Source organism: Leucopleurus acutus (genome assembly GCF_964270905.1).
Source record: "Leucopleurus acutus genome assembly, chromosome: 10".
Taxonomy (NCBI): domain Eukaryota; kingdom Metazoa; phylum Chordata; class Mammalia; order Artiodactyla; family Delphinidae; genus Leucopleurus; species Leucopleurus acutus.
The window spans coordinates 33,791,907-33,815,383 of record NC_139153.1 but is presented as its reverse complement, the minus strand read 5'-3'; the positions used below and the strand labels follow the sequence as shown (position 1 = coordinate 33,815,383).

The 23,477-nt window shown below is 39.7% G+C and overlaps 1 protein-coding gene and 1 pseudogene across 2 annotated transcripts in view; one reads left to right on the top strand and one right to left on the bottom strand.

The window, feature by feature from the left end:
- Positions 1–23,477, bottom strand: part of ERC2 (ELKS/RAB6-interacting/CAST family member 2) — a gene marked incomplete at both ends in the record, with an annotated part of 834,864 nt that overhangs the window by 186,903 nt on the left and 624,484 nt on the right. The gene's annotated exons all lie outside the window — the stretch shown is intronic.
- Positions 15,447–15,943, top strand: LOC309967237 (large ribosomal subunit protein uL22m-like; annotated as a pseudogene). Its single transcript has one exon. The product of its transcript is annotated as a large ribosomal subunit protein uL22m-like (transcript).

Genomic DNA, 23,477 nt, shown 5'->3' with positions numbered 1-23,477 from the left:
TGGCCTCACGATTAATTCCACGTGTGTGACTGTGAGTGTAGGTGTGTGCATAAGGCTCTCCTGCTGCTGCTGCTGATTATAAATAACCATATTTATAATTTTGTCATACTTACTATGAGCCAGGCACTGTGCCAGGTATTTACATAAATGTTTAATTAAGCCTTCCCAGTAAGTCTGTTACATTGGATAAGTACTATTATTATTCCCATTTTATGGATGAATAAACTGAGGCTTAGAACGATAAAAGTCATCTGAACCAAAATTTATACACTCCAAAGTCTTGACCTATACCTGCCTACCATTCTGAATGTCTGTTGCTAAGCTAGAGTCTGAGGGAATGTTGCTCCAGGTTTGGGCTGTGGCTGGATTGGAGGGTGAGTTGAATGAGTCCTACCCAAGGACAACAACGGCAGCATCTCCCTCAAGATGGTGAATAATGAAAAATGCCCGTGGCCTGTATCCAAAAGGAAAGATCTACTCAGCTCTTAGAAAGGTCACTCCCAGAAGAAAATATAATGCTTTGAGTCCTTGTCCTAGATACGTATGAATGCAACATGACCTGTGGGGTCAGAGACAACTTGGTTTTAATACTACCTCCCTTAATTACAATCTTGACCTGAGGCAAGGTACTCAGTGTCCTTGAGCATCAATTTCTTCATCTGTAAAGTGGAGATAAGAATAGTACATGTCTATTAATACCCAGTAGGGTTGCTATGAGACATATGTTAGATAAAGCCCAGTGCTTGATTGCTAAAAAATAACTTCTATTTTTATTGTTGTTAGCCAAGCTCAGCCATCCCCATTCAGATACAGGGCCTGACTTGGCATCTTAATTATTTCTTACATGAATATTTCACTATTAACTTTTTATGCATTTTACCTCATATAAGATCTTTTACTCACTAATATTTCATTTTATTTTAAATGAGAAATAGGAACAAGAGAGATAAGAAACATTCCTCTCTCCAGTAAATCTACAAAGACCCCAGACAGATATCTATTAATCCTAAGAACTCACTGGAGATTTACCAGTCCACATTGACAATACTACCCCTACAGGCTCAAAAGAGTCTCAACATCAAATATTCAAGACGAGAGCACAGCTCAAGCCCAAAGAAGTCACATGGTAGTTTCTGAAACACAGAGGCTTTCTGATTCCTAGGACCTTTTAGTACCTATGATAAGAAAGCTATGTCTGAAAGAGACCTCTCCAACCCTGGGAGATTTTTGATGTTGACCCAGCCCCCAGTCTTATTGACTACGACGCCAAGAGCACATTCATTCTTGCAATCCTCTCATTATGTGAACCACACAAAATAAGCCAGCACTTCCAGAACCTTCTATATTAAACTTCCTGGAAGAAGGGAGAAGAGAGGCTTCTTAACTAAGACCCAGTTAAATCCATTTTCTTCAAATACTGTTTAGGTCAAGTCTTACTACCTCCCGTCTCTTAACTGAAAGTCAAGGAGAATGTGGCAGGGGTTAGGTCAGTTCCAGCTGGGATGAAGAGCCATGTCTGCCTTAAAAGATGGTCCAGAATCTCCACTGACAATCTCACAGTTCCGTAAACACTGGGCAGCAGGAGACACTCCTCAAAAAGTATCTTGAGTGCAGGCCATGTGCTAGGAAAGGGCCCATGAAATCTCCTCTGTTTCTCCCCAGCATGATCATTAGCTACAGTGGGAGGACAGGAGACAATTCAAAGCAAACAAAAAGCAACACAAAGGCATTTTGATCCTTTTGTCCTGTGAATTTTTATCTTAGAGGTTATTTCCCTTAAGAATTCAGTCTCCTTCCTCAATTCTCATCTAGAAATACCAAGCCCATCAAGTAGTGAGGATGATATAGAGACAGGAGCGATGGCTAAGTCCCTTTGGGCACCATATCAATTCCACAGCTGAGTAGTTGGCCAAAGGCCTTAAACATACCCTTCCTCTTCCCTGGGCCTTGGTTTCCCAGAATCAAACATATATAGGCTGGAGTAAACGGCCATGAAAGTTAGCTCTGTTCAGTTCTGAGGCCTGAAGTTTCCATTTTCATTTTTGTTTTGTTTTTAAATAAATTAATTTATTACAGAATAACATGCATACAGAAAACTTCACACATCATAAATGTACAACTCCATGCCTTTCACAAAGTGATCATACGTGTGTATCCAGTGCCCATCCCAAGAAACAGAACATAACCAGCACTCAGAAGCCTTCTTGTGCACTCCCTCAGTCAATTCCTAACGGGGGTAATCACTGTCATGAGTTCTAACACTATAGATTTGTTGTGCGTATTTGGACTTTATGGGATCATATGTTCTTTTCTCCTTTGTGCCTGGCTTCTTTCACTCAACAGGTTGGTAAGATTTATCTTTGTCGTGGAGGTTACAATAGTTCATTGTCATTGCTCTAGAATATAACACTAGCCTTAGGTGTAATAGTTGTGGTTTATACTAGACGTCCCCAATTTTGTCCTGTAACTTATGACCCACCATGATTGTCCTGCAAACAGAAGTAGAAAAACAGAAGAACCCACCTGAACTGCCTAAGAGAGTCTTTGTTAACTGCATCTTGGGGCCATGGATGCTATGTTCTTTCTAAATCCACAGGAGCCTTACGGTCAGAGAAGCTGAAAACAAAGTGTCAACAGCACCAAACTTACTTGAGCAGTACATTTTGTACTTACTACTATTCCGTAAGATTTATACAGGTTAGACCTGAGGCCCCTTAGGAGTTTCTAAGCCAAAAAGACAACACTGATGCATAGAGAAATTGTAGAGACACTGACGATAAGCCTAACATACAACTTAGTTTAAAGAAAAAACATTCAGTATAAACGAAAGAAAATAACTTATGTGCGAGAAGAAAGAAAAAGGCATTGCGCAGGGTTATGTCAGGTAAAATTGCTATCAGTTTTTCAAACAATTAGTCTGAGGAGAACTCACAAGGAACGCTGGAAAAGAAAGGCACAGGGTTGTAATCTCGGGATAATAAACTGGATAGAGTTAAAAAAGAATTTAGCCACATTTTTGAAAAAGGAAATAAAACCTTTCCTATTTAAGCAAATGATCACACAGAGAGGGTCATGAGGTTACTGGTGATGCAAAAAGGCAAGAGAAGTTCCAGAGCCATCACCCACACCCCTTGACAAGGCCAGGAGACCTTCTGGCGTCAATATGATTTGATTTGGCAGCCAGCGTTGACACTGTTGGGACTCGTCAGCCTGAAGAAAGGCTCTTCCATTGCCCAGATTTAGGGCAATGACTTAGACTCACAAGCTTGGATTTTACCACAGAATACTCTGAACTGGGCTCCTAGTCTCCTACTGTGACTTCTTCCCTCTGTTCTCTGAACTGAAGCCTGAAGGACCTCCCCCAAATGCAAACTTAATCATGACATGCCTCCACTGAAAAGCCTTCCATGATTCTCTATTGCCCACTGGATAAAATCCAAATTCTCTATTGTGGCTTTCAGGGCTCTTGGGATCAACCTCTGTTTACCTTGCCCTGCCCATCTCTCACCATTCTCTAGCCACATGGAACTTCTTATAGCTCCCTTCACCTAGAACACTTTCCACCCCAGCGTTGGCCAGCCTAATTCTGCTTATCTTACAGGTCTCAGGGAACTGCTGGCTTCTCTGGAAAGGTTTCCTTGATGGCCTTACGGTGCCCCTGCAGCCTCCCACAGCACACTAATCACAAATTGCTGTCCGGTTCCCTGTGGCAGACGTTCTGGTCAGTGCCTCACTCTCATCCCCTCAGCATTCACAACCACAGAATTTGCCCACAGAGTCCTACTGTGGAAACCTGCAACACCACCTGAAGGCTTCTTCTCAGCCTGCCCTGCACATATAGGCCAGTATACCAAAAGCTCGTGCTCCTGGAAGCGTCCCTCAGCTAAGGGTGGAATAAAGACGGAGAGTGACTATCTCAACTTTCTCCTCCTCCGGATAAGTTACTTGTTCCTAAATCCTCGCCTGAAGGCCTGTTTCTGGGGAAACCCAACCTGAGACACTGGCCCATCTCCCAGCCAGACTGTGAGCTCAGCAAAGCTAAGGACTGAGGTCTCTCGTTTGTCAGTGGGCATCCGCAGTGCCTGCCACATTCCTGGCACAGAGTAGATAAATGTTTTTTGACTAAATGGGATACAACACTCAATGAACACCTATTTCATTGTTGGTTTTCTATTTGAAGGAAAGATCGAGCCTAGCAAAGAGCACAGACTCTGGAGTCAAAAGACCTGGGATCAATTAAAAAAATGAAATCCTCCACTTCTGATGAGTGTGACCTTGGGCATGGGGGCATGGTGGGGGAAGGGGTACGACTACTGACTGTGCTCCTCTTCTGTCCAACAGGAGTCTTTAGGAGACTCGAAGAGAGCTTCTTAAAACTGGGGAGAGTTACACATATGTAAATTGTCCTTATTTTAGGCATTTATGTAATTCTTTGTGACTAAGTAGGGGAAAAGAGATTTTATCCTAGATACCATAAACACTTGTGGTGGGAAGAGGAAGTTGATGAAACTGGGGGCTGGGTAAACACTTAATTCCATTTGGAGAGTCTTTTAGACGTTGAAATCTCTGTTTTAATAAAGATCATATTTATTAAGGAAATATGATCAAGGGAGTAAAATAGGCTTTGAAAAGTCTAGGAATAATTGCTAAATATAAATAGACATAAAAAGATATGCCTATATTTCTCTTGCTCAGACTTGTAATGCACCATATCAAATACAAACCCTCTCAGTATGGTTCTTACTTTGTTTTTCTCCTTTAACAGCTTCAAAATTCCTAAACACAAATGGAGAAATGTCTGAGATTTTTTTTCCAGATTAAGCTAAAATCAAGTGTCATCTGTGCCTTCACACTGCTGTTTTTATTTTGTGAGACATGCCAAACCCTATGTTACCCAACCAGACCACAATTTTGAATATAGGACTTAATAAAAGAGTAAGAATCAACAATTAGAATATGGCCTAAAACAGTGAAATTCTTAGTTGTGGTCAATACCGAACATCAATATGGAATAAACTGAACATTTTTTGACATCTTTTAAATTTAAGGACCAAAAAGTAACTGTTTTGTTTTCTGGAGAGAGGCAAAGTGAGGAGTAGTTCACAGGGAAAACTCGGATTCTTCATCATATTGATTAGCACTCCGTAAGGGTAAAAAGTATGTGAAAATTATTCCCACAGAGTTCTCAAAGTTAGTGCTTCCAGGGCTGGGCTTTCTCTTCAGACCCTCACCCACGACTGTGTATCTTATGTATCCATGCACATGGAGGACATAAAATACATGTCAAACAAAATAAAGCAAGTTATTAAGTACAACAAAACCCTAAATCTTGGTGGAAGTCAACAGATAAACAGACTATAACAGTAGAATAGTCTAAATACACAATGCATAATTCATGGCTAACCCAAGGCTGGGCTTGGGCAATATTTCACTGACTCCCCTTGCAGTCTTTGAGGTTAAGACTGGGCAAATTGCACTGCCTTTGCTAACTCAGCAAAACTCTGGACAATCAAAAAAGAAAATCCCATCTCTTCTAATAAGGGGAGCAGGCGAGAAGGCAGAGGGTGGAGAGGGTGTTGTTTAGTTCTTGAAGCTAGACATTGAAAAGTTGCTGTGTACTAAGCTATCCACTATCTTTTTAATAGATAGTTTTATTGTGGACAAATGTTTACGTCTTCTTTAGGCTATTGTGCTCCTAAAATGAAGAGAGCTGACCAACCTCTTTCCCCACACTCCATCACCCGCCCCTGTGCTCAGTTCACAGTAGGCATCCAATAAACATGTGCTGAAGAAACTTCCTTTGATTTCCATTTGTTGTCCACTGGATGCAGCAATGAAGTGCACCCGTGAATATACAATGCCCAATAACAACAATAATGGAAACCTGAATAAAATGCAACATCTTCATGCAAATTGGAATCTTAGACAATTTCTCATTTCCCAAAATATAGGATGAACTAACAAATGAGTGTATATGATTTTCCCCAAAGCTGACAAGGCAAAACCAAGTCCTTGGCAGCTCTCCACTGGCCACAAATGAGGCTCTGTACTGCTAAGGACCACCAAGTCTTCCAGAGGCCAGAAAGCTGAATGGGTTGTGGGATACCATGTAGAGTGCGTTGTCATTTTTGGCAATTAAGAAATAAGAGAGGAAAGGCAAGTGTCAAGTCATCACCAGCAAAAGTTCATGTCTTACTGGGACATGGGCAAACCATGCTTGGTAGTGCTACAAGTCTGAGCCTTGGGCAGTAAATGGATACGTCCACATAATAATAGAATTTAAAAGAATGCTGTGAACACAAAAAGGTGAGAACTACCCGATTGGATTTAACCAATCTTTAACATCTTCATTTGAGTACATTTCAGTTGATTGTTTGCTAATCAAAAACCCAGGTGAATAGTCCAATTACAGAATATCTGTGTCTTAGAGTGTCTATAGGACAGTTTTTGCCTAAGAGTGAGCAGAAAAGATACTGGGCCTGCCGTGAAGAAGGTTTCCTTCACTGTTTAAATGTGTAAAGGGGTAGTAGGAGACCAAAAAACTGTGTTTTGATTGTTATACAAGTCATGTTAGTTTGACATATTGATTATATAAATATAATAACAAAATAATATTGTTAATAAAACATTAAAATGAAAAACAAGTAGAAAAGCCTAGATAAAGCAGAAATAATTTACACTGAATGTGATGAAAGGGCTAACACTATTCTTCCTGTGAATAACCATATAATTTAGGGCCTCTGTCTGCACTTAGCCATATTATTGAAAACCTTACTATATCATTAATGAATAAAGAGAAAGGCAGGCTAACAGAAGAACTTGAGCGCTAGCTCAGAACTTTCAAAACTTAGAAGATGGTGGTGACTGGAAATCTTTTAATACGTGATATGCCCAAGCAAAAATCCATGGGGAAATGCCTAGGTATAGGAATAATTCCAGATCTCTGCAACATAGGCAAACAAATTAGAATGTCTCTCTATACCTTTGAAATATGTACTGAAAGCAAAACCATGTACCTTTTACAATATGGAAATAAAAAACAGTACTCTCATGTTATGGTACCAGCTTTTACTGGGGGTTGTTGCAAGAGACAGCTCTATGAAAACCACATCTGCATTTGCTGGAAAGGGCTGTTGAGGGCATTATCCATTATGTGGTTCAATATTCCTATAGAAAATCACACACAAGAAACTGTTTTTAATATCTGGTGCCAGGAAAATCTCTATCTCCAGGAGCTGGTCCATTTCCTCCTTTCTAATAACAAAAATGGTACAATTTATCCCATTTCCCTTTTTGCCCTGCCTGCCAGGGAGTTCAGGGCCAAACTTGATGACCAATCATAGTAATCAGAATGGACTTTGTGGTTAGCAGAGTTACTTCCTCCAGGTTTTCAAGGCTTTCATTTTCAATTTTTATTTTTTATTAATCATGGTGTGTGTGTGTGTGTGTGTGTGTGTGTGTGTGTGTGTGTGTATGCACACACTTGAAGACATAGGCTTTATTGTAACTTCAATTCCTATTTGGAAAATGATGAATTATGTTTACTGCATAAAAGTAAAAGATCCAGGAAGATGTAAAAATATGCTTTTTTTTAATACAGATAGTTTTCGCACACATGTGTGTGAGCATAAGTATCTTGTATTTCTCTCTGGGAACAACCACTTCTACATAAGTTAAGTGCTAGGCAATGTCACACCCAGACAAGTTTTATTCTGCGTATGGATTATTTCTTTGACAAAGTAATATATTCTTATTTACAGTTGATGCCTTTCAGAGAATTAACACATAATTCTGCAAAACTGCATTAAACTCACGGTTATCAATGAAGTCCTTAAAGCTGGCTCTCATGGTTTGGCTGAACTCACAGAATCACTGCACAGAATTCATTTATGTTACGTATACCAAATGTTTGAAATGGACCATCATGTCATTTTCACTTTGCTTCAATGTTTTCTTTTTTCTTAAGCAATACATAGGAAATTAATGGTTGATTTGTTTCAAATGGTCTATTTTCCTGCCCTGAGCCTGTTCTATTAGCCAGCTTACATTTAAACATATTTTAGTCATATAGGTTTTTCCACTGACTAATAAGCAAAATACAGCTTTACAAAATCCCAAGAAAAGTACATTAACTTTCTTTCAAATTGTTGTTTTAAAAAAGTGTTCCACATTGAATTCCCAAGCTTGGGACAGACCGGAAAGATCCCACGAGTTTTTAAACCATATTCATTTCCCTGAGCATGGGGGCTCTGCCTCCTGGATGGTACAATGCATTCAGTCCTCCTGTCAGTTAGAATTTAGGAAGTCATTTCTCTTTAATGGTTGCCAGACCTCCTGGATAAGCTGGGGCACTTTGCTTTGCCCTGGATCTCCACTGAGAATGGAACCTTCCTACTTACTTTCCCTTTCACCACCATAAGAACACTGGGATCCTGCTGGCATAAAACTGTTTTGACCCCTGAATCATAAAGCTGCACCTTAACAGTGAGATTGTTTGCAATTAAGTAACTGATCCTTTTCCTATTTAACTTGAGTCAGTTCATTTGATACTAACACCAGGCTTCTGTAAGCCCACCTCTCCACCCCCCACCTCTTACTCCCTTGACAGGTCTCCAAGAGTATCTGGGCAACTTTGTTCTTCAACTCTGCACATAACAAGAAACCAAGAGGCCACAGAGGGACTGGAGATCAGCACAGGGCCTGGAATCAGACAGACCCACCTCAGATTGAATCTGGGGTCTGACACTTACTAGCTACACGACTTTGGGTAAGTTACTTACTTTGGTGGAACCTAAGTCTCTTCATCTGTAAAAGGTAGATACTAGTAACAGTACCTGCCTCACAGGATTGCTTCATTCATTTGGCAAACAATTACCCAGAATACCTACTATTTGCCAGGAACTGTGCCGGGCTCTAGATACACGGTCAGAATATACATGGATCCTGCCCTCATAGAAAATACATAGTTACAAATTTCTGTCAGTGCTCTAAAACAAAATGACAGAATTCTTTGGCAAGTATCAATGAGAAGAGGAGGGAAATGGCTTTACAGAGGGAAATCAAGGAAATCCTCTTGAGCAGGAGGCATTAAGGTTATGATCTGAAGCTATAATGGAGGAAGCAGACACAGGGCATGTGGAAGGGCATTCCAGGAAGGGGAACTGCACGTGTAAAAGCCCTAAGCACGCAAAGTCTGGCTTTTCTGAGAAAGAAAGTAGACCACTGTGTCTTTGGTGGACTTGTAAGAAGGCAGAACCTTCGAAACAAAGTTGGTGAATATCAGTGAAGATTCAATATGCAAAAAAAAACAAAAACAAAAAAACAACCCCCCCCCCCCCATGATCCAGAGTTTAGAATAGATCAGGTGTCAGTAAACTACAGCTCATGGGCCCACTGCCTATTTCTGTAATCAAAGTTCCAATGGAACACAGCCACATTCATTTGTTTATGTATTTCTGTGGCTGCTTTCACACTACAACAGCAGAACTGAGTAGCTGCAACAGACCTGAAAGTCTAAAATATTTACTATCTGGTCCTTTAAGAAAAAGGTTGCCAACTCTGAGACAGAGTAATCCTCAATAAATGTTTAAATATAACAACAACAACAAAGTAAGCCCAGACTGTATGATTCCACTATATGACATTCTAGAAAAGGAAAAACTATGAAGACAGTGAAAAGATCAGTGGTTGCCAAGGGTTAGAAAGAGCTAGGAATGAATAGGCTGAGCACAGAGAATTTTAGGACAGGGCAACTACTCAGTATGATACTCTAATGGTGGATATATGTCATTATAAATCTGTCCAAGCCCAAAGTGTGTACAATACCAAGAATGGACCCTAAGGTAAACTATGGACTCCGTGTGATCATGATGTGTCAATGTAAGTTCATCAGCTGTAGCAAATGTACAACTCTGGTGGGAGGTATTGATAATGGAGGAAGCTATGCATGTGTGAGGGCAGGGAGTATACAGAAATTTTCTGTACTTTTCACTCAATTTCGCTGTAAACCTAAAACTGCTCTAAAAAGAAAAGCCTATTTTTTTTTAAGTAATATGATCTTCAGAAGCAGCACTTAATTGCTACAAAAAAGTGGGGGTAGGGGGAGGTAATTTTCTCTGTAATTCAGGCCCAAACCTACTTTTTCTTGGATTCCACATAAAATACAGCAACTCAAATAAAGTCTCCTCTGAATATCAAGATGTGAATAAATGTAAATTTTAAGTAAAAAAAAAAAAAAAAGAAAAAATGGTAAACCATCTTGCATATCCTTGGTAATCAGTAATGGGATTTCACTTGAAAATCCTAGGGAGATGGGTTAAACTGAAAATCCTGGAAAACCTACAATGCAGCAATATTGTAAAATTAAGATTGACAGACAAAATATTTAAAGATTTTTTTAGAAATTATTTCTATTAATAGTGTGTGCACATTGGGCATATGAAATAAGAAACTTCTGCTTCCAGCATCATGGCTGACTATGATGCTATGAAGGGCCCTTTCAAAACATAATTTTTATTGCATTGTTGGGCTCATGGGAAGTAAGGAAAACCTCTAAAGGACTAAAATAAACAAACAAAACTCCAAAACTGAGCTGAAACCAGAATAGTGTGCTGAAAGCCCACATAAATAGCAGGGGTTGCTCTGAGAGCAAACAGCAAGGTCACTTGTACAACTGAGAGACTAATCCAGTGGCAAGTTGGAGGGGCTTAACCTGAAAGCCCTGATTAAACCAGGATTATTAAAAGAACTAAGTGGTCCTAGATTAGTAGCAGCCCTTGCTCCCAGAAGAGGCCAAAACAAATTTTCTCTGGAGAAAAGAATCTCTATTTTAGTCACTTATGGCTCCCACTAATATTTGCCATTTATAAATCCACAAAGATTACCAAGCATAAAAGGAAACTAATCATCAACGAGGGAAAGACAGCAGAATTACCTGAGAATAAGTGTGAATTTAGATATACATACATAATGGCTTCAGATATTGTAATGATTAACTATAGACTATAAAATATCTGTTTATAAAATGCTTAAATAAATAAAAGAATTAAATAAAAAAAGCATGCAAAAAGAGACTAGGAAGATTTGGAAAATCCAAACTAAACTCTGGACTTTGGAGGACAAAAAAATATAATTGTTAATCTAAAAAACTCAATGATGAACTAGTTTGCAAGGCAGAAATACAGACACAGATGTAGAGAATAAACGTATGGCCACCAAGAGGGGAAAGCAGGGTATGGGAGGGGTGGGATGAATTGGGAGATTGGGATTGACATATATACACTAATATGTATAAAATAGATAACTAATAAGAACCTGCTGTATAAAAAATAAATTAAATTAAATTAAAAAATCACTCAATGATATGCTGAGAAACAACAACAACAAAAACAAAAAAAACCTCAATGAATGGGTTTAGTCACAGATTAGAGAGTACTGAAGAGAGAATGGGTGAACTGGAAGGAATAAATAGAGAAATAACCCAGAATACAGCTCAGAGAGACTAGAAGAGGGAAAGTGAGTCTGGGATGTTAAGCAATATGGAGGACAGACACACATGTAATTAGGGTCCCATAAAGAGAGACACAAATGGTAGGTGGTATGTGAAGAGAGAACAGCTGAGAACTATACAGAATGGGTGAAAGATATGAATTCATACATATAGGAAGCAGAATAAATAAAATAAAATTTACATCCGTACATTGTAGCAAGAGTAAAAACAATCACAGAGGGAAGCTAGTCACTTATAATTAGCCAGATAGCACATGTTTCCACAGCAATAGCAGAACCTTGAAGTTAGTGAAACAATATATGGTTGAGAGAAAACAACTTTCTACCTGAAACCAGTTGATTCAAGAATGAGGGTGAAATAAAAACATTTTCAGAGAAACAAAAATTGAAGAGTTTATCACCAACAGATCTACACCAAAAGAACTCCTAAAAGTATAAAGAATTATAAGCCAAGGGGGGGACCTTCAACATGGCAGAGGAGTAAGATGTGGAGATCGCCTTCCTCCCCACAAATACATCAGAAATCCATCTACATGTGGAACAACTCCTACAGAACACCTACTGAACGCTGGCAGAAGACCTCAGACTTCCCGAAAGGCAAGACACTATCCACGTACCTGGGTAGGGCAAAAGAAAAAAGGAAAAAGAGAGACAGAAGAATAGGGATGGGACCTGCACCTCTGGGAGGGAGCTGTGAAGGAGGAAAAGTTTCCACACTTTCTAGGAAGTGTGGAAAGGAAGCCCCTTCACTGGTGGAGACGGGGGGTGGTGGTGGGGAAGCTTCAGAGCCACGGAGAAGAGCGCAGCAACAGGGGTGCGGAGGGCAAAGTGGAGAGATTCCTGCACAGAGGATTGGTGCCGACCAGCGCTCACCAGCCTGAGAGGCTTGTCTGCTCATCCACCGGGGACAGTGGGGGCTGGGAGCTGAGGCTCCAGCTTCGGAGGTCAGATCCCAGGGAGAGGACTGGGGTTGGCTGCGTGAACACAGCCTGAAGGGGGCCAGTGCGCCACAGCTAGCCGGGAGGGAGTCCAGGAAAATGTCTGCAACTGCCTAAGAGGCAAGAGACCATTGTTTCGGAGTGCGTAAGGGGAGGGGATTCAGAGCACCGCCTAAACGAGCTCCAGAGATGGGCGCGAGCCGCGGCTATCGGCGTGGACACCAGAGATGGGCATGAAACGCAAAGGCTGCTGCTGCAGCCACCAAGAAACCTGTGTGCAAGCACAGGTCACTATCTACACCACCCCACCCAGAAGCCTTTGCAGCCCGCCACTGCCAGGGTCCCATGATCCAGGGACAACTTCCCCGCGAGAACAGACGGTGTGCCTCAGGCTGTTGTAACATCACGCTGGCCTCTGCCGCCGCAGGCTCACCCCGCATTCCGTACCCCTCCCTCACCCCGGCCTAAGTGAGCCAGAGTCCCCTAATCAGCTGCTACTTCAACCCCGTCCTGTCTGAGTGAAGAACAGACTCCCTCCGGCGACCTACACGCAGAGCCAGGGCCAAATCCAAAGCTGAACCCCGGGAGCTATGCGTACAAAGAAGAGAAAGGGAAATCTCTCCCAGCACCCTCAGGAGCAGAGGATTAATTCTCCACAATCAACTTGATGTACGCTGCATCTCTGGAATACCTGAATAGACAATGAATCATCCCAAAATTGAGGCGGTGGATATTGGGAGCAACTGTAGACTGGGGTCTAGCTTTCTGCATCTACTTTGTTTCTGGTTTTATGTTTATCTCAGTTTAGTATTTAGAGTTGATTATCATTGGGAGATTTGTTTATTGATTTGGTGGTTCTTTTCCATTTTTTTTCCTTTTTATATATAGATATATATATATATTTTTTTCCTTTTTCTCTTTTTGTGAGTGTGTATGTGTATGCTTCTTTGTGGGTTTTGTCTGTATAGCTTTGTTTTTACCACTTGTCTCAGGGTTCTGTCTATTTTTTTTTTCTTCTTAGTATAGTTTTTAGCACTTGCTATCATTGGTGGATTTGTTTTTTGGTTTGGTTGCTCTCTTCTTTCTTTTTCTAATTACTTTCATTTTTTTATTTTAAATAATTTTTTATTTTAATAACTTTATTTTATTTTATGTTTCTTTCTTTCTTTTTCATCCCTTTTTTTCTGAGCTGTGTGCCTGACAGGGACTTGGTGCTCTGACTGGGTGTCAGGCCTGTGTCTCTGACGTGGGAGTGCCAAGTTCAGGACACTGGTCCATCAGAGACCTCCTGGCTCCATGTAATATCAAATGGCGAAAGCTCTTTCAGAGATCTCCATCTCAACGCTAAGATCCAGTTCCACTCAACAACCAGCAGACTACAGTGCTGGACATCCTATGCCAAACAACTAGCAAGACAGGAACACAACCCCACCCATTACCAGAGAGGCTGCCTAAAATCATAATAAGGTCACAGACACCCCAAAACACACCACTGGATGCAGTCCTACCCACCAGAAAGACAAGATCCAGCCTCATCCATCAGAACACAGGCACCAGTCCCCTCCACCAGGAAGCCTACACAACCCACTGAACTAACCTTAACACTGGGGGCAGACACCAAAAACAACGGAAACTACAATGAGATATCACTTCACACTGGTCAGAATGGCCAACATCAAAAAATCTAGAAACAGTCAATGCTGGAGAGGGCGTGGAGAAAAGGGAACACTCTTGCACTGTTGGTGGGAATGCAAATTGATACAGCCACTATGGAGAACAGTATGGAGGTTCCTTAAAAAACTAAAAATAGAATTACCATACAGCCCAGCAATCCCACTACTGGGCATATACCCTGAGAAAACCATAATTGAAAAAGAGTCATGTACCAAAATGTTCACTGCAGCTCTATTTACAACAGCCAAGACATGGAAGCAAACTAAGTGTCCACCAACAGATGAAAGGATAAAGAAGTTGTGGCACATATATACAATGGAATATTACTCAGCCATAAAAAGAAATGAAATTGAGTTATGTGTAGTGAGGTGGATGGACCCAGGGTCTGTCATACAGAGTGAAGTAAGTCAGAAAGAGAAAAACAAATACTGTATGTTAACATGTATATATGGAATCTAAGAAAAAAAAAAGGTCATGAAGAACCTACAGGTAAGACAGGAATAAAGACGCAGACCTACAAGAGAATGGACTTGAGGATGTGGGGAGGGGGAAGGGTAAGCTGTGACAAAGTGAGAGAGTGGCATGGACATATAACACTACCAAACGTAAAATAGTTAGCTAGTGGGAAGCAGCTGCATAGCACAGGGAGATCAGCTCGGTGGTTTGTGACCACCTAGAGTGGTGAGATAGGGAGGGTGGGAGGGAGGGAGACACAAGAGGGAAGAGATATGAGAACATATGTATATGTATAACTGATTCACTTTGTTATAAAGCAGAAAGTAACACACCATTGTAAAGCAGTTATACTCCAATAAAGATGTTAAAAAAAATATCTAGGGAATTCTCTGGTGGTACAGTGGTTAGGGCTTCATGCTTCCACTTCAGGGGGCACAGGTTAGATACGTGATCAGGGGACTAAGATCCTGCAAGCTGTGCGGCGTGGCCAAAAAACTAAATAAATTTAAAAAATTAAAATATCTAATTTCTTTATTAAAAAAATTAAGAAAATGGTAATAGGAACATACATATCGATAACTACCTTAAATGTAAATGGATTAAATACTGCAACCAAAAGACAAAGACTGGCTGAATGGATACAAAAACAAGACCTGTATATATGCTCTGTACAAGAGACACACTTCAGACCTAGGGATGCATACAGACTGAAAGTGAGGGGATGGAAAAACATATTCCATGCAATGGAAATGAAAAGAAATCTGGAGTAGCAATTCTCACATCAGACAAAATAGACTTTAAAATAAAGACTATTATAAGAAACAAAGAAAGACACTACACTCGGAGGCTTCCGAAGAGAGAGGGAGAAGGATGGCGGCAGTAATAATGGATCACCTGGGTGCATTATGGATGTAGAATCTGAGGGGGAAGCTGGCCTTGGGGAAGTCTACCATTCTCGAAGACAAAGTACAGCAAAGACAAGATGTGGTATTTGGCAAAACTGATACGAGGAATGTCCGCTGACCAGGCTCTGGCTCAGCTGGAATTCAGTGACAAAAAAGGGGCCCAGATAATTAAAGAGGTTCTCTTATAAGTACAAGATATGTCAGTGAGAGACCACACACAGTGTGGAATTCAGATCCAATTTATATATAGCTGAGTCCACCTCAGGGCGAGGCCAGTACCTGAAATGCATCCAGCACCACGGCAGAGGTTGCTTTGGAATTATGGAGAAGGTTTTTTGCCATTATTTTGTGAAGTTGGTGGAAGGCCCTCCACCTCCACCTGAGGCACCAAAGACAGCAGTCTCCCATGCCAAAGAGTATATCCAGGAGCTTTGCAACCGGACCATCATTCACACTCTATGATGGGGGTATTAAGATTCCACAGTGTATATATATATATATATATTTTTTTTCACAGTGTATATATTTTACCATTTATTTCCTAAAACCAACAAAAATTGAAGACAAACGCTTTTTATGATTTGTCATTGAAATATGAAGTACAACTGCTAGTTTTACATGAATATTTATAAAGCTCTGCCCATCTCTCTTGAGCCTCTGGGTATATTTTTTGTATTGGCAACTAGGAAGGAGAAGTCAGCTTTAAACGTGGTGACACACTATATAATTCAGAAGGCTTTTTTGAGTGCTGTTTGAAGGCAATGTTAGCTTTCTGCTTGTGCCCTGCAGGTGGTAGTTTTGATATTGGACTTGAGTAGAAAGTTATAGGATAAAAAAACTTGTCCTTATTATTTCACTTGATTTCTCTCCGGAACTGGGGGAGGGGGTGGTAGAGGAGAGCATCCCTGCACATTGTTTCAGTGTAGTATTTTAGGGCATTCTGTAGTTCAGTTTTTCCTTTCACTGTTGGCATAGGCCAGTGGACGACAGATTATATTTTCCTTTACTGTTTTAGTAGTAACTTGAAACTACAGGAGTTTATTAGATATATTAATCTAAAACTCCAAAAACCATTTAACTTAGAATGTTTTATTTTGCTTAAATAATGACTATTTTTATGTCTCTTACCAATAATGTTTACTATTGCTTGGCTGTCTAGTTTAGGATTGATTCATTTTTCAGAGTGAATTCAATTACGGAGAGAGGAACTGAACCAGTCTCAGCCTTGCACTCTAAAATAATTGATATGTTTAGGACATTCCACCTGAAAGTGGAAAAATACACTTTCTTCTCAAGTGCACATGGAACGTTCTCCAGAATAGACCACATCTTGGGTCACAAATCAAGCCTTGGAAAATTTAAGAAAACTGAAATCATATCAAGTATCTTTTCCGACCACACCACCATGAGATTAGAAATGAGTTACAAGACAAAAACAGTAAAAAACACAAATACGTGGAGGCTAAACAGTGTACTGCTAAATAACCAAGTGATCACTGAAGAAACCAAAGAGGAAATCAAAAAAATACCTAGAGATAAATGACAACAAAAACGCAACAATCCAAAACCTGTGGGATGCAGCAAAAGCAGTTCTAAGAGGGAAGTTCATAGCAATTCAAGCTCACCTCAAGAAACAAGAAAAATCTCAAATAAACCATGTAACCTTACACCTAAAGCAACTAGAAAAAGAAGAACAAAGAAAACCCAAAGTTAGTAGAAGGAAAGAAATCACAAAGATCAGAGCAGAAATAAATGAAATAGAAACAAAGAACGCAATACCAAAGATCAATAAAACTAAAAGCTGGTTCATTGAGAAGATAAACAAAATCGACAAACCTTTAGCCAGATTCATCAAGAAAAAAAAGGGAGAGGATGCAAATCAATAGAATTAGAAATGAAAAAGAAGAAGTTACAACAGACACTGCAGAAATACAAAGCATCCTAAGAGACTACTACAACTCTATGCCAATAAAATGAACAACCTGGAAGAAATGGACAAATTTTTGGAAAACTACAACCTTCCAAGATTGAACCAGGAAGAATTAGAAAATATACACAGACCAATCACAGGTGATGAAATTGAAACTGCAATTAAAAATCTTCCAACAAACAAAAGTCCAGGACCAGATGGCTTCACAGGCGAACTCTATCAAACATTTAGAGAAGGGTTAACACCTATCCTTCTCAAACTCTTCCAAAAAATTACAGAGGGAAGAATACTCCCAAACTTGTTCTACAAGGCCACCATCACCCTCATACCCAAACCAGACAAAGATATCACAAAAAAGAAAACTACAGACCAATATCACTGATGAACATAGATGCAAAAATCCTCAACAAAATACTAGCAAACAGAACCCAACAACACATTAAAAGGATCATACACCATGATCAAGTGGGATTTATCCCAGGGATTCTTCAGTAAATGCAAAACAATCAATGTGATACACCATATGAACAAATTAAAGAATAAAAACCATATGATCGTCTCAATAGATACAGAAGAAGCTTTTGACACAATTCAACACTGATTTATGATAAAAGTCTCCAGAAAGTGTGCATAGAGGGAACCTACCTCAACATAATAAAAACTATATATACAACAAACGCACAGCAAATATCATTCTCAATGGTGAAAAACTGAAAGCATTTCCTCTAAGATCAGGAACAAGACAAGGATGTCCACTCTTGCCACTATTATTCAACATGGTATTAGTAGTTCTAGCCACAGCAATCAGAGAAGAAAAAGAAATGAAACGAATACAAATTGGTAAAGAAGAAGTAAAACTGTCACCGTTTGCCAGTGGCATGATACTATACATAGAAAATCCTAACGATGCCACCAGAAAACTACGAGAACTAATCAATGGCTTTGGTAAGGTTGTAGGATACAAAATTAATGCACAGGACTTCCCTGGTGGTGCAGTGGTTAAAAATCCGCCTGATGATGCAGGCGACATGGGTTTGAGCCCTGGTCCAGGAAGATCCCACAGGCCATGGAGCAACTAAGCCCATGCGCCACAACTACAAAGCCTGTGCTCCAGATTCCATGAGCCACAACTACTGAGCCTGTGTGCTACAACTACAGAAGCCCGTGCGCCTGGACCCTGTGCTCTGCTACAAGAGAAGCCACTGGAATGAGAAGCCCTCACACTGTAACGGAGAGTAGCCCCCGCTCACTGCAACTAGAGAAAGCCCATGCACAGCAATGAAGACCCAACACACCTGAAAATAAATCAAATAATGATAATAAATAAATAAATAAATAAAAATAAGGCAGTAGGTGGCACTCACTTCCCTCTTGTTAGCAGAAAATTGTTAGAGTGTTCAGCACTACCTGGTTTTCGTTGATACACGTGTTTTCATTGACAAGAGGCACTCCGTCCATGGCCCTAGTCCAGTGTTTCTCAAAAGTTTATATGTAGAGGAAGAACTTGGGGTGCTTGCTTATTAATGCAGACTTCTGGGTTTTACCCCAGAGATTCTGATTCACTAGAAATCTGTTTTAAATAAGCACTTCCTGGTGATCCTACTGTAGGGGACTACACTTTGAGAATGTCCCTCTAGTCGAATGAAGAATGTATCTTTAGCACCATGTTTTAAGATGGCATTAATTATAGATACTATTTACTGGGACCACATTATTTGACATGCTCCCTGCTATATTTTACAAATAACTATCTCAGGGTCACACAGTTTGTAAATATTGGAGCTATGATTTAAACTCTAAGTTTAAGTACCTGGTTCTGCATACCTAATGAATGTACAGGTATGTTTCTGGGCCTCCGCAATTAACCTAATGTGTGGGTAAAAAGGCAAAGGGCTCAGTGGAATAAGGCACTGAGGTTTAGGGCAGATTCATTCTGGGTCCTAAGCTATTCTAGCATGGAATCATGGAAATAACACTGGAGTGGTCGAAGGTGAACTTCATGCTAGTCCTGGCATACTCATTAACCAGAAGAACACTCTGGGCAGGTCTCCTCCCTCCCTGGCCTCCATTTCATTCATCTAGAAGATAAGAGGCTCAGTGTTCTCTGTAGATCACCTTCTTCAGAATCACTTGAAGGACTTGTTAAAAGATCCAAATCCCTAGGCCCTACTCTAAGACTTAGTGAGTCAGGATCTGGTGTGGGAGACCAGGGGCTTTGCACTTGTAATGAATGCCCCAGTGATGTGTGGCTAGAGAATCACTGCATCAGAGGGTCTCTAGGTTCTCTTTCAGTGCAGGAAGTACACTGATCATAAGTTTAGCTCAATAAATGACCAAGTGGTGAACGTGCCCAGGTAAACAGGTGAAGAAATAGAATGTGACTGCAACCCTGAGTCTCCTTCATGCCCCCTGCCAGTCACTACCCACCTGTCTTCCCCAAAGGTAACCATCACCCCAACTGCTATCATATGATAGGTATTTTTTTAAAGGTTAGCTTTTGTTTTCTTTAACTCAACGTAATTTATTGCGCAACCATTATATGCCTGGTGCTGAGGATACAGGTAGTAAAAGAGGAATCGGCCCTTGCTTGTGGAGCTCACACTCTGCTGGGAAAGGCAGAGTAATTCAGTAAATCACTAATTACAAGTCTTCACTGTGCTGAGTGTTACGAAGCAGAGGGACATGGGCCTATGGCAGCAGACATCAGGGTGCGCTGGAAAATAGTCATTGGATTTTTGGGAAAGTTTATTTTCTTAAAGACACAGTGAGGGGAAAGGGTAAAATGGCAAATGTCATATGGATCAGTAAAGAGTTATGTTGTCAGAATGCTGACTTGGGTTTTGTTTTCAACTGTATAAACATTAGGACCACTTCATCCTTCCAGAAGTAAGATGTGGGGTGTGTGATGTGGATGGGGAATATACTGTCTTTGGAGCTGACTCAGAGTTACCAAACTTTATGAGGCTCCAGCTAACCCTGAGGGGAAAGACATGCGAAGTGAGTATACTGCAAACATTGCAAAATAAAATGAATGTGTTTTTCTCTGTGGGGGAAAAGAAAAAAAAAAAAAAAAAAAGAAGGACACTACATAATGATCAAGGGATCAATCCAAGAAGAAGACATAACAATTATAAATATTTATGAACCCAACATAGGAGTACCTCAATATATAAGGCAAATGCTAACAGCCATAAAAGGGGAAATTGACAGTAATACAACCATAGTAGGGGACTTTCACAACCCACTTTCAAAAATGGACAGATCACCCAAAATGAAAATAAATAAGGAAACACAAGCTTTAAATGATACATTAAACAAGATGGACTTAACTGATACTTATAGGACATTCCATCCAAAAACAACAGAATACACTTTCTTCTCAAGTGCTCATAGAACATTCTCCAGGATAGATCATATCTTGGGTCACAAATCAAGCCTTGGTAAATTTAAGAAAACTGAAATCATATCAAGTATATTTTCCAACCATAACGCTATGAAACTAGATATCAATTACAGGAAAAAATATGTAAAAAATACAAACACATGGAGGCTAAACAATACACTACTAAATAACCAAGAGATCACTGAAGAAATCAAATAGGAAATCAAAGAATACCTAGAAAGAAATGAAAATGAAAACACGATGACCCAAAACCTATGGGATGCAGAAAAAGCAGTTCTAAGAGGGAAGTTTATAGCAGTACAATCTTACCTTAAGAAAAAGGAAACATCTCAAATAAACAACCTAAACTTACACCTAAAGCAATTAGAGAAAGAAAAACAACAAAAAAAACCAAAGTTAGCAGAAGGAAAGAAATCATAAAGATCAGATCAGAAATAAATGAAAAAGAAATGAAGGAAACAATAGCAAAGATCAATAAAACTAAAAGATGGTTCTTGGAGAAGATAAACAAAACTGATAAACCATTATTCAGACTCATCAAGAAAAAAAGGGAGAAGACTCAAACCATTAGAATTAGAAATGAAAAAGGAGAAGTAACAATTGACACTGCAGAAATACAAAGGATCATGAGCGATTACTACAAGCAACTCTATGCCAATAAAATGCACAATCTGGAAGAAATGGACAAATTCTTAGAAAAGCACAATCTTCCAAGACTGAACCAGGAAGAAATAGAAAACATAAACAGACCAATCACAAGCATTGAAATTGAGACTGTGATTAAAACTCTTCCAACAAACAAAAGCCCAGGACCAGGTGGCTTCACAGGGGAATTCTAATAAACATTTAGAGAAGAGCTAACACCTACCCTTCTCAAACTCTTCCAAAATATAGCAGAAGGAGGAACACTCCCAAACTCATTCTATGAGGCCACTATCACCCTGATAACCAAAGCAGACAAAGATGTCACAGAGAAAACTACATGCCAATATCACTGATGAACATAGATGCAAAAATCGTCAAAAAAAAAATACTAGCATACAGAATCCAACAGCACATTAAAAGGATCAAACACCATGATCAAGTGGGGTTTATCCCAGGGATGCAAGGATTCTTCAGTATATGCTAAACAATCAGTGTGATACACCATATTAACACACTGAAGGAGAAAAACCATACGATCATCTCAACAGATGCAGAAAAAGCTTCCGACAAAATTCAACATCCATTTATGATAAAAACTCTCCAGAAAGTAGGCACAGAGTGAACTTCCCTCAACATAATAAAGGCCATATATGACAAACCCACAGGTAACATCATTCTCAATGGTGAAAAACTGAAACTATTTCCTCTAAGATCAAGAACAAGACAAGTTGTCCACTCTCACCACTCTTATTCAACATAGTTTTGGAAGTTTTAGCCACAGCAATCAGAGAAGAAAAAGAAATAAAAGGAATCCAAATCGGAAAAGAAGAAGTAAAGCTGTCGCTGTTTGCAGATGACATGATACTATACATAGAGAATCCTAAAGATGCTACCAGAAAACTACTAGAGCTAATCAATGAATTTGGTAAAGTAGCAGGACACAAAATTAATGCACAGAAATCTCTGGCATTCCTATACACTAATGATGAAAAATGTGAAAGAGAAATTAAGGAAACACTCCAATTTACCACTGCAACAAAAAGAATAAAATACCTAGGAATAAACCTGCCTAAGGAGGCGAAAGACCTGTATGCAGAAGACTATAAGACACTGATGTAAGAAATTAAAGATGATACAAACAGATAGAGAGATATACCATGTTCTTGGATTGGAAGAATCAATATTGTGAAAATGACTATACTACCCAAAGCAATCTACAGATTCAATGCAATCCCTATCAAACTACCAATGGCATTTTCCACAGAACTAGAACAAAAAATTTCACAAGGTGTATGGAAACACAAAAGACCCCGAATACCCAAAGCAATCTTGAGAAAGAAAAACAGAGCTGGAGGAATTAGACTCCCAGACTTCAGACTATACTACACAGTAATCCAGACAGTGTGGTACTTGCACAAAAACAGAAATATAGATCAATCAATGGGAAAGGATAGGAAGCCCAGAGATAAACCCATGCACCTATGGTCACCTTATTTTTGATAAAGGAGGCAAGAATATACAATGGAGAAAAGACAGCCTCTTCAGTACGTGGTGCTGGGAAAACTGGACAGCTACATGTAAAAGAATGAAATGAGAACACTCCCTAACACCATGCACAACAATAAACTCAAAATGGATTAAAGACCCAAATGTAAGAACAGACACTATAAAACTCTTAGAGCAAAGCATAGGCAGAACACTCTATGACATAAATCACAGCAAAATCCTTTTTGACCCACCTACTAGAGAAATGGAAATAAAAACAAAAATAAACAAATGGGACCTAATGAAACTTAAAAGCTTTTACAAAGCAAAGGAAACTACAAACAAGACGAAAAGGCAACCCTCAGAATGGGAGAAAATATTTGCAAATGAATCAATGGACAAAGGATTAATCTCCAAAATATATAAACAGCTCATGCAGCTCAATATTAAAAAAAAAAAACAACCCAATCCAAAAATGGGCAGAAGACCTAAATAGACATTTCTTCACAGAAGATATACAGATTGCCAACAAA